Here is a 12,755-nt window from a genome sequence, read left to right on the forward strand (position 1 = left end):
AGCTACAGTGTTTGTGACTGTCTGTGCTTGTGTCTCTCTTTTTGTTCTATGTAGAGGCCTATAGTAGCTACAGTGTTTGTGACTGTCTGTGCTTGTGTCTCTCTTTTTGTTCTATGTAGAGGCCTATAGTAGCTACAGTGTTTGTGACTGTCTGTGCTTGTGTCTCTCTTTTTGTTCTATGTAGAGGCCTATAGTAGCTACAGTGTTTGTGACTGTCTGTGCTTGTGTCTCTCTTTTTGTTCTATGTAGAGGCCTATAGTAGCTACAGTGTTTGTGACTGTCTGTGCTTGTGTCTCTCTTTTTGTTCTATGTAGAGGCCTATAGTAGCTACAGTGTTTGCGACTGTCTGTGCTTGTGTCTCTCTTTTTGTTCTATGTAGAGGCCTATAGTAGCTACAGTGTTTGTGACTGTCTGTGCTTGTGTCTCTCTTTTTGTTCTATGTAGAGGCCTATAGTAGCTACAGTGTTTGTGACTGTCTGTGCTTGTGTCTCTCTTTTTGTTCTATGTAGAGGCCTATAGTAGCTACAGTGTTTGTGACTGTCTGTGCTTGTGTCTCTCTTTTTGTTCTATGTAGAGGCCTATAGTAGCTACAGTGTTTGTGACTGTCTGTGCTTGTGTCTCTCTTTTTGTTCTATGTAGAGGCCTATAGTAGCTACAGTGTTTGTGACTGTCTGTGCTTGTGTCTCTCTTTTTGTTCTATGTAGAGGCCTATAGTAGCTACAGTGTTTGTGACTGTCTGTGCTTGTGTCTCTCTTTTTGTTCTATGTAGAGGCCTATAGTAGCTACAGTGTTTGCGACTGTCTGTGCTTGTGTCTCTCTTTTTGTTCTATGTAGAGGCCTATAGTAGCTACAGTGTTTGTGACTGTCTGTGCTTGTGTCTCTCTTTTTGTTCTATGTAGAGGCCTATAGTAGCTACAGTGTTTGTGACTGTCTGTGCTTGTGTCTCTCTTTTTGTTCTATGTAGAGGCCTATAGTAGCTACAGTGTTTGTGACTGTCTGTGCTTGTGTCTCTCTTTTTGTTCTATGTAGAGGCCTATAGTAGCTACAGTGTTTGCGACTGTCTGTGCTTGTGTCTCTCTTTTTGTTCTATGTAGAGACCTATAGTAGCTACAGTGTTTGTGACTGTCTGTGCTTGTGTCTCTCTTTTTGTTCTATGTAGAGGCCTATAGTAGCTACAGTGTTTGTGACTGTCTGTGCTTGTGTCTCTCTTTTTGTTCTATGTAGAGGCCTATAGTAGCTACAGTGTTTGTGACTGTCTGTGCTTGTGTCTCTCTTTTTGTTCTATGTAGAGGCCTATAGTAGCTACAGTGTTTGTGACTGTCTGTGCTTGTGTCTCTCTTTTTGTTCTATGTAGAGGCCTATAGTAGCTACAGTGTTTGCGACTGTCTGTGCTTGTGTCTCTCTTTTTGTTCTATGTAGAGGCCTATAGTAGCTACAGTGTTTGTGACTGTCTGTGCTTGTGTCTCTCTTTTTGTTCTATGTAGAGGCCTATAGTAGCTACAGTGTTTGTGACTGTCTGTGCTTGTGTCTCTCTTTTTGTTCTATGTAGAGGCCTATAGTAGCTACAGTGTTTGTGACTGTCTGTGCTTGTGTCTCTCTTTTTGTTCTATGTAGAGGCCTATAGTAGCTACAGTGTTTGTGACTGTCTGTGCTTGTGTCTCTCTTTTTGTTCTATGTAGAGGCCTATAGTAGCTACAGTGTTTGTGACTGTCTGTGCTTGTGTCTCTCTTTTTGTTCTATGTAGAGGCCTATAGTAGCTACAGTGTTTGCGACTGTCTGTGCTTGTGTCTCTCTTTTTGTTCTATGTAGAGACCTATAGTAGCTACAGTGTTTGTGACTGTCTGTGCTTGTGTCTCTCTTTTTGTTCTATGTAGAGGCCTATAGTAGCTACAGTGTTTGTGACTGTCTGTGCTTGTGTCTCTCTTTTTGTTCTATGTAGAGGCCTATAGTAGCTACAGTGTTTGTGACTGTCTGTGCTTGTGTCTCTCTTTTTGTTCTATGTAGAGGCCTATAGTAGCTACAGTGTTTGTGACTGTCTGTGCTTGTGTCTCTCTTTTTGTTCTATGTAGAGGCCTATAGTAGCTACAGTGTTTGTGACTGTCTGTGCTTGTGTCTCTCTTTTTGTTCTATGTAGAGGCCTATAGTAGCTACAGTGTTTGTGACTGTCTGTGCTTGTGTCTCTCTTTTTGTTCTATGTAGAGGCCTATAGTAGCTACAGTGTTTGCGACTGTCTGTGCTTGTGTCTCTCTTTTTGTTCTATGTAGAGACCTATAGTAGCTACAGTGTTTGTGACTGTCTGTGCTTGTGTCTCTCTTTTTGTTCTATGTAGAGGCCTATAGTAGCTACAGTGTTTGTGACTGTCTGTGCTTGTGTCTCTCTTTTTGTTCTATGTAGAGGCCTATAGTAGCTACAGTGTTTGTGACTGTCTGTGCTTGTGTCTCTCTTTTTGTTCTATGTAGAGGCCTATAGTAGCTACAGTGTTTGTGACTGTCTGTGCTTGTGTCTCTCTTTTTGTTCTATGTAGAGGCCTATAGTAGCTACAGTGTTTGTGACTGTCTGTGCTTGTGTCTCTCTTTTTGTTCTATGTAGAGGCCTATAGTAGCTACAGTGTTTGTGACTGTCTGTGCTTGTGTCTCTCTTTTTTGTTCTATGTAGAGGCCTATAGTAGCTACAGTGTTTGTGACTGTCTGTGCTTGTGTCTCTCTTTTTGTTCTATGTAGAGGCCTATAGTAGCTACAGTGTTTGTGACTGTCTGTGCTTGTGTCTCTCTTTTTGTTCTATGTAGAGGCCTATAGTAGCTACAGTGTTTGCGACTGTCTGTGCTTTTTTGTGTGCATATGTTTTCACCACGGCCTGTAGGTCCAGGTTACTGGCCCAACTGTTTTCTATACTGAGTATTGCCAACCCAGACAGTCCTTCCTGTGACATGTGACATTATATGTCCATTGCGCTGCACACAATTTAAACAGTCTTGAATGATGTATGCCAAGGTATACCTGAGATAAGGCACTGTTGAGTTTGCAACATCACAACTCAAATGCCGGTTCACCAGTATGAACGAAATAGCAAACAGCTTTTTTTTGTTCAAGCCCTCAAGAACTGTTGGCCGCTAAAGATGATAATCTGTTCACATCTGCCAATTTATTGACTGTTAAGTATTCAGACAACCTGTCCCCAGAGCTTTCAATAGGCTACAGTTCATCTCTTTCCGTAACCTGTTGAGGCCGGCAATTAAGGAGAATCAGAGGCTAAATTAAAGATGTTGCAGAACTGCTGTATTTGAAGAACAACTCTTCTGCCCAGTTCCCCTGATGTTGCTATGGCAATCAGATGTTTTTACCATCCCTGTAAAACTGTTGCTTTTGTGGAGAGATCGTTTTCAAAACTAAAACTCATAAAAAAACTCCCTATGAAGCATTAGGCTCTCGGTCTCATGTGTTTTGAACACCTGAGTAAGCTCCACTCATTGCCCTGGCGCCTTCTTAGCTGTTACCACAGCATTTGTTGTTCACTGATATCCCAGTCTGGTCTCATAGCCTAGACGTAACATAGTAAACATAAATCTGGAACGCTCAAATGAGTATGATATGTTACTTTAGCATTTTAGCTAATTGCCAATTTTGCAACTACTTTATAGCTACTTTGCAACTAAACTAAAAAAGAAACGACCTCTCACTGTCCACTTTGTTTATTTTCAGCAATCTTAATATGTGTAAATATTTGTATGAACATAACAAGATTCAACAACTGAGACATAAACTGAATAAGTTCCACAGACATGTGACTAACAGAAATGGAATAATGTGTCCCTGAACAAAGGGGGGGTCAAAATCAAAAGTCAGTATCTGGTGTGGCCACCAGCTGCATTAAGTACTGCAGTGCATCTCCTCCTCATGGACTGCACCAGATTTGCCCGTTCTTGCTGTGAGATGTTACCCCACTCTTCCACCAAGGCACCTGCAAGTTCCCGGACAATTCTGAGGGGAATGGCCCTAGCCCTCACCCTCCGATCCAACTGGTCCCAGACATGCTCAATGGGATTGAGATCCGAGCTCTTCGCTGGCCATGGCAGATCACTAAAATTCCTGACGGACCCTCCACCTCCAAATCGATCCCGCTCCAGAGTACAGGCCTTGGTGTAACGCTCATTCCTTCGACGATAAACGCAAATCTGACCATCACCCCTGGTGAGACAAAACCGCAACTCGTCAGTGAAGAGCACTTTTTGCCAGTCCTGTCTGATCCAGCGACGGTGGGTTTTTGCCCATAGGCGATGTTGTTGCCGGTGATGTCTGGTGAGGACCTGCCTTACAACAGGCCTACATGCCCTCAGTCCAGCCCCTCTCAGCCTATTGAGGACAGTCTGAGCACTGATGGAGGGATTGTGCGTTCCTGGTGTAACTCGGGCAGTTGTTGTTGCCATCATGTACCTGTCCCGCAGGTGTGATGTTTGGATGTACCAATCCTGTGCAGGTGTTGTTACACGTGGTCTGCCACTGCGAGGATGATCAGCTGTCCGTCCTGTCTCCCTGTAGCGCTATCTTAGGCATCTCACAGTACGGACATTGCAATTTATTTGCCCTGGCCACATCTGCAGTCCTCATGCCTCCTTGCAGCATGCCTAAGGCACGTTCACGCAGATGAGCAGTTCTTTTGGTGTTTTTCAGAGTCGGTAGAAAGGCCTCTTTAGTGTCCTAAGTGTTCATAACTGTGACCTTAATTGCCTACCGTCTGTAAGCTGTGTTAGTGTCTTAATGACCGTTCCACAGGTGCATGTTCATTAATTGTTTTTGGTTCATTGAACAAGCATGGGAATCAGTGTTTAAACCCTTTACAATGAAGATCTGTGAAGTTATTTGGATTTTTACAAATTATCTTGTGAAAGACAGGGTCCTGAAAAAGGACTGTTTCTTTTTTTGCTGATGTAGCATGTTAGCTAACCCTTCCCCTAACCCTTTCAGCCAACCCAAACACAATTGCATTTTATCGATGGCAATTTGAATGCACAGAGATATCGTGATGAGATCCTGAGGCCCACTGTCGTGCCTTTAATCTGTCACCCATCACCATGTTTCAGCATGATAATGCACAGCTCCATGTCGCAAGGATCTGTACACAATTCCTGGAAGCTTAAAATGTCCCAGTTCTTCCATGGCCTGCATACTCACCAGACATGTCACCAATTGAGCATGTTTGGGATGCTCTGGATGGACGTGTACGACAGCGTGTTCCAGTTCCCACCAATATCAAGCAACTTCTCACAGCCATTGGAGAGGTCTGGGCCACAGGCCACAATTAACAGCCTGATCAGGAGATGTGTGTCACGACTCCCACCAAAGGTGGTTCCTCTTCCTGTTTGGGCGGCGCTCGGTGCTCGTCGTCACCGGTCTACTAGCTGGCACCAATCCCTTTTTCCTTTTCTGTTGGTTTTGTCTTATTGGTTACACCTGTTTCTTGTTTAGGTTTTAGTCGGGCTATTGAAGCCGGTGATGCCCGCCTGCTTTTGTGCGGGCTGATTTCCTCTGTTCGTGTTTGTGGTTGTGCGATTTTCTTGTTTTTCTCCGGACTGGTTGGGTCCTGTTTTTGAGCCGGTCTTTGTTATGTGCCTGGTGTTTTGGCGTGACCGTTTTCCTGCGGCGGAATAAAAAACAATTGTCCTTTACCCTCTGTTCCCTGCGCCTGACTCCCCACTACTCATAGAAGTGTGTTACAATGTGTCACGCTGCATGAGGCAAATGGTGGTCACACCAGATACTGACTGGTTTTCTATTCCCAGTCATGTGAAATCCATATTTTAGGGCTTAATGGATTTACTTAAATTGACAAGTTCCTTATATGAACTGTAAAATCTTAGAAATTTTCGCATGTTGTGTTTTTATATTTTTGTTCGGTATAAATGGCGTGTTTTGGACTTACGTACAGAATAATACAAAATGCTCTGAGACCACGTTGCAAGATGCTATCACCTTCCTTTCAATCAGTTATTTTCTTCTTTTTCAAGGTCTGAGGCACTTCTTCAGTTACATTCCTAAAGCCCAAGAAACAAACACTTGGCTTCCTGATTTATGACAGGCGCTTCGTGGTTTCAGAGAGAGAAAAGTAGAGACAAGCTTTACTTTGACTGTGATTTGGGTGTGGTAGGATGGGGATGGGAGTTGAGTGGGGGACACTATGAATCATGGCTGATTTTTTTGCTGTGAATCATCTATCTGTGCTGAGTCAGAATTTCCTCCCACACACCACTCCCCTATCACCACTCAGCCCTAAACCCTGCACCTTAAACCCAGCACCTAAACCCTCTCCAAACCACTACCCTAATCCTCTCTGACGCCACCCTCCTACCCAACCCACTCCCCCGATTCTCCTCAACCCCCAAACCCCTCCCCTATCCACTCCCCCTCCCTGATCCCTCCAGGACTTGCCTCATTGAGTAGGTTCCCTCCCCAGCTGACGGAAGCTCTGAGAGGCAGAGCGAGGCCTCCCTCCCTCCCTCCATGCCTACCTCGCTGCCTGCCTCCCTCTTTCCTTCCCTGCCTAACATTACTCCCAGACCCAGACACAGAGCAGGCCTGGCTCTCTCCTTCCTTCCCTGCCTAACATTACTCCCAGACCCAGACACAGAGCAGGCCTGGCTCTCTCCTTCCTTCCCTGCCTAACATTACTCCCAGACACAGAGCAGGCCTGGCTCTCTCCTTCCTTCCCTGCCTAACATTACTCCCAGACACAGAGCAGGCCTGGCTCTCTCCTTCCTTCCCTGCCTAACATTACTCCCAGACCCAGACACAGAGCAGGCCTGGCTCTCTCCTTCCTTCCCTGCCTAACATTACTCCCATACCCAGACACAGAGCAGGCCTGGCTCTCTCCTTCCTTCCCTGCCTAACATTACTCCCAGACCCAGAGCAGGCCTGCCTCCCTCCTTCCTTCCCTGCCTAACATTACTCCCAGACCCAGAGCAGGCCTGGCTCTCTCCTTCCTAACATTACTCCCAGACCCAGAGCAGGCCTGGCACTCTCCTTCCTTCCCTGCCTAACATTACTCCCAGACCCAGACACAGAACAGGCCTGCCTCCCTCCTTCCTTCCCTGCCTGCCTCCCTCCTTCCTTCCCTGCCTAACATTACTCCCAGACACAGAGCAGGCCTGGCTCTTTCCTTCCTTCCCTGCCTAACATTACTCCCAGACCCAGACACAGAGCAGGCCTGGCTCCCTCCTTCCTTCCCTGCCTAACATTACTCCCAGACCCAGACACAGAGCAGGCCTGGCTCTCTCCTTCCTTCCCTGCCTAACATTACTCCCAGACCCAGAGCAGGCCTGCCTCCCTCCTTCCTTCCCTGCCTAACATTACTCCCAGACCCAGAGCAGGCCTGGCTCTCTTTCAACTATGCAGCTGGATTTACACACACATTAAAGACTGATATACAGCCAGGGAAGGGAGTGCCGCTGACACCCAACGGTAGCATACACTGAGATAAACTGGGCTTTTCACATTGGTTAACATTGAAACGGATAGGAGCTACCGGCTAATACAGAACTGACCCTTTGAGCTTCAATAAAAATGTTAGCTAACGCTGGGCTAGCTTTGGATAGCTTAGGTTACGTAGGCGTGGATCCCCATACACCAGTCACACTAACAAGACGGTAAATGAAGTTTACAGAAGCCTTCCCTTCTCACACACACTCTCCCCTGAGACACTGTCATTGTTCAGTTATTTCCACATCATAGCAGGTTACTCATCAACACCCGACACATTTCCTGTCACAAATCAGAGAGTGCATCTCAATCGTCTTCCCCTCCTCATCTCCTTTCCTTCATCAGGGGTGCATGTATTCACTGGGAAATCAACACCTCCACAACACAGACAGGAGGCGGGGGGGGGGGGGAGGGTCCATGTATTCACTGGGAAATCAACACCTCCACAACACAGACAGGAGGCGGGGGAGGGAGGGTCCATGTATTCACTGGGAAATCAACACCTCCACAACACAGACAGGAGGCGGGGGGGGGGGGGGAGGGTCCATGTATTCACTGGGAAATCAACACCTCCACAACACAGACAGGAGGGGGGGGAGGGAGGGTCCATGTATTCACTGGGAAATCAACACCTCCACAACACAGACAGGAGGCGGGGGGAGGGAGGGTCCATGTATTCACTGGGAAATCAACATCTCCACAACACAGACAGGAGGCGGGGGGGGTCCATGTATTCACTGGGAAATCAACACCTCCACAACACAGACAGGAAGGGGGGCGGGGGTGGACAGGTGAATAACCCTGTTGACTTTCTGTGAGCACACTAGCAGAGATATTGAACTCTTGTACTTTCCATGCCTTTAGGGCACATCACCCAGATTGCCTGCTATTCCAGAAATGTAGAAAGGAACTCTGTAAAATGCTGTTGAAGATCACGACACGAACGAGCAGATGTACACAGAGCAAAGAGGGTAGGACACAGTACATTGCTTACAACTACTGCACACTCCTAAGAAGAATTCCAAATGTCCTAGACAATTTCATTCTCACAGACAATTCTTAAAAACAACATACATTGTAGATATAGAAATTCCTCTGTCCTACTGTGATTTAGGCAGTTGATTATTGTATAGGTGAGTCTTCTAGGCAGAGTTAACCACAACAGCACAGATACAGGGATCTTCCCTGCTACAAAACAGAGCCACAGAGCAGTCCAAAGATCATAACACATCACACACAGCAGAGAGGCAATAAAGGCCGGACTTACTTCCCTGTGTGATAACCACTGGTCCCAACTCACAATATCATGTGGACCTAAAGCAGCCGTACCGGCAGTAAACAGTAGAGTAGGCCTGGGGGTTTCAGTATGCTAACGTATGGTCTAGAGGTCTCTCCATGGGAGGAATCATAGATTACATGTAGATAAACATTAGAAACATGGTGGTGACATTTCAGTCAATACCAGTGTTCTTGAGTCTAAGAGCGTCAGTGTGTGTGTGTGTGTGTGTGTGTGTGTGTGTGTGTGTGTGTGTGTGTGTGTGTGTGTGTGTGTGTGTGTGTGTGTGTGTGTGTGTGTGTGTGTGTGTGTGTGTGTGTGTGTGTGTGTGTGTGTGTGTGTGTGCGCATCGCAACAGATCAAAGAAAAATACTTTTTCAGGTCAGTCAGAGGATCCAGCCTGCAACAGCACTTTTCCTGACAGAAGCCCAACTCCCCTTCCTATTGGCTGACAGGATCATGTGACTGGACTCTGGCCATTTTTCTGAGCCAATCAGACGGAGGATTCCTCTCTAGCTGGATGGGAGAGTGGAAGTGCCATCTCTCTTCCTCCCTCTGTTTCTGTGGCACTGTCTGACAGGAGAATGTGAGTAGTCAAAGCAGACTAACACTAACATAGAGTTTCTCAACCCCTGGGGGCAGAGGGAGAGGGGGAGGGGAGGATGAGGGGAGAGAGAGAGGGAGAGAGAGAGTGCTTGTTGGTCTATCAGAGGAAACCGTCTATTCATGGTGAGTCATAACGCATATCATACATCCTCTGGCACACAGAGACGACGACCAGGATAGAGTAGAGCAGTGTAGAGCAGAGTAGAGTAGAGAAGTGTAGAGCAGAGTAGAGTAGAGCAATATATATGAGAGAGAGAGAGAGAGAGAGAGAGAGAGAGAGAGAGAGAGAGAGAGAGAGAGAGAGAGAGAGAGAGAGAGAGAGAGAGAGAGAGAGAGAGAGAGAGAGAGAGAGAGAGAGAGAGAGAGCGAGAGAGAGAGAGAGAGAGACCTGTCTAGTTTCAGTGACCTTAATTGTAATTTGAGATCAGCGTTCATAACTGAGACTGCCATGTTGTAAATCATGCTTCCAGTCAATGGGAGGTTTGCGTGACAGGCAGACCTCAAATTAGGATTTGGCCTACTGAGATAAAATCTCTTGAACAAGATAGACTGTGTCCAACAGTGGGTCTAAATTATGTCAGGTTAAATTATTTAAAGTAATACAATCCACAACCAGATTAAAGTCCACATTCTGGTTTGGTTAATCTCAAACTAAAAATGGGATTTCATGACCTCGGATTACAAGGTTTAGAGATCCAGAGCGTGACCCTCTGTATCCTCACCAGTCACACACACACACACTGATGTTATATTATTATGACTGAAAATTCACTTTAATGCAGGTCATGCCTGAGACATTTTTAACGGCAATATTCTGTTCTGTCTGTCTCCCTCTCCAACTGGCAGAGGGAGAGGATGTTGGACTGTACTCCTTGCTGTGACCCTGTAAAAGAGCACTTTACTGAAATTAGAGGGCCACACACAGACAGACATGCAATAAAATGTACACATAACAACTACAAGTGATTGAAGGAGTAAAGCCTAATGGATAGATGCAGGGTAGAGAGTTAGGACTCAGATCTTTGATGTGTTAACAGTCAGCTATTGATCCTGTCTGTGTGACATCATGCTGTCTGTGTGACATCATGCTGTCTGTGTGACATCATGCTGTCTGTGTGACATCATGCTGTCTGTGCGACATCATGCTGTCTGTGCGACATCATGCTGTCTGTGCGACATCATGCTGTCTGTGCGACATCATGCTGTCTGTGTGACATCATGCTGTCTGTGCGACATCATGCTGTCTGTGTGACATCATGCTGTCTGTGTGACATCATCCTGTCTGTGTGACATCATGCTGTCTGTGTGACATCATGCTGTCTGTGTGACATCATCCTGTCTGTGTGACATCATGCTGTCTGTGTGACATCATCCTGCCTGTGTGACATCATGCTGTCTGTGTGACATCATGCTGTCTGTGTGACATCATCCTGTCTGTGTGACATCATCCTGTCTGTGTGACATCATGCTGTCTGTGTGACATCATGCTGTCTGTGTGACATCATCCTGTCTGTGTGACATCATGCTGTCTGTGTGACATCATCCTGTCTGTGTGACATAATGCTGTCTGTGTGACATCATGCTGTCTGTGTGACATCATGCTGTCTGTGTGACATCATCCTGTCTGTGTGACATCATGCTGTCTGTGTGACATCATGCTGTCTGTGTGACATCATGCTGTCTGTGTGACATCATGCTGTCTGTGTGAGCACTTTTGACCTGTTCTTTTTAATAAGGATGCATTTCCGACAGTCAAAAGTTTAAGATATGGTTTAAAATAAAAGTTAAGAAGAGTAAATATGAGGTTTAAGCTAATGAATTTGATCTTATTCATTGCTACATGCCACTCCATATGCTTCCCATTCCTGTTTCATTTCTCCTGCTTTTACCTTCGATTTTGTACACCTGCTTCAAACAGCTGAAAATTCAATGTTTGGGGTTATTGAAAATGTATTTATTTCACAGTGGTTTGGATTGTGAAATGATTAACTTCACTTGTTTTGTCACATAAACTGAAATTAGGCAAAGCATTCAAATTTTAGCAACCAGGCTGAGCGATTTCTGCATATTGTACGTTTAAGCTTTTTTATTTTACAATTTGTCAAAAGGAGCCAAACAGAATAAATAGGCCATATACCGTGTTCAAAACATCTGTGAACTCGGAAATCTCTGACTTCCGTGCGTTCAAAACAACTGATAACTCGAAAAAAACAAGCTCCCACTCTGAAAAATAACCCAACTCGGAATTCCAACTCAGGAACTCCGACCGCTTTCTAGAACTCCGACTTTTTGATCTGAAGATCACTGACGTCATGATTTGACTTCATATTTTTCAGAGTTCACAATTGTCTCATCATATATGGAACACCGTTTGGGTCTTTGCGTGTCAAAAAAGATACACATGAAATAACACTATTTGACACATGAAATAACACTATTTGACACATGAAATAACACTATTTGACACATTAACACTATTTGACACATGAAATAACACTATTTGACACATGAAATAAGCTTTTAATTTGACGCGTCAAATAACACTATTCTATTATAGAATGTTGTGTGTGCTGAATTTGCACGTGCAAGCCAAGCGCCACCACTACTATTAGTAGCACTGTCAAAGCTGTACATAAAAAGTCTGCAAACAAGCGCACACCGGCCATGAACGATATATTTACAATACCGCATTAATTATAAGGCATTATTTGTTCGACCACAACTTCTGGGGTAGCTAGCTTTAGCTTGGTACCTAGCTAGTGTAGCCAATGTGAAATGGCTAGCTAGTTAGCGGTGGTGCACGCTAGTGGCGTTTCAATCGGTGATGTCACTTGCTCTGAGACCTTGAAGTTGTGGTTCCCCTTGCTCTGCAAGGGCCGCGGCTTTTGTGGAGCGATGGGTAACGACGCTTCGAGGGTGACTGTTGACGTGTGCAGAGCGTCCCTGGTTCGCGCCCAGGCCGGGGCGAGGGGACGGACATAAAGTCTATACTGTTACATTGGTGCCGTGACCCGGATCACTGGTTGCTGTGGAAAAGGTGGAGGTCAAAAGGGGGGTGAGTGTAACGGATGTGAAATGGCTATCTAGTTAGCGGTGGTGTGCGCTAATAGCATTTCAATCGGTGACGTCACTTGCTCTGAGACCCTGAAGTAGTGGTTCCCCTTGCTCTGCAAGGGCCGTTGCTTTTGTGGCGCGATGGGTAACGACGCTTCGAGGGTGACTGTTGACGTGTGCAGAGCGTCCCTGGTTCGCGCCCAGGTCGGGGCGAGGGGACGGACGCAAAGTCTATACTGTTACACTAGCACCAATACAACCAGCCTGAAAACAATGACCAGTCGAAACTGCAGTCATTTTCATTATTCCTAGCAATGAATTAGGAATCCTTGTGAGTAAGTATTAGCTAG

General features: G+C 45.6%; 1 protein-coding gene across 4 annotated transcripts in view; it reads right to left on the minus strand.

Annotated features, from left to right (window-relative positions):
- Positions 1-12,755, minus strand: part of LOC110536315 (ceramide synthase 2) — a 36,115-nt gene that overhangs the window by 20,345 nt on the left and 3,015 nt on the right. The window contains exon 2 of one of the 4 annotated variants that reach the window (XM_036939866.1): positions 9,119-9,318. The exons of 1 other annotated variant lie outside the window; for it this stretch is intronic. The gene's annotated coding sequence lies outside the window, so the exon portion shown is untranslated. Of the gene's footprint in view, positions 1-8,543; positions 8,565-9,118; positions 9,378-12,755 lie in introns of those variants that run through there. 2 more of the 4 variants (XM_036939861.1, XM_036939874.1) reach the window with 2 other exon arrangements.

The sequence above is a fragment of the Oncorhynchus mykiss genome, chromosome 2 (genome assembly GCF_013265735.2).
Source record: "Oncorhynchus mykiss isolate Arlee chromosome 2, USDA_OmykA_1.1, whole genome shotgun sequence".
In the NCBI taxonomy this organism is placed as follows: Eukaryota; Metazoa; Chordata; class Actinopteri; order Salmoniformes; family Salmonidae; genus Oncorhynchus; species Oncorhynchus mykiss.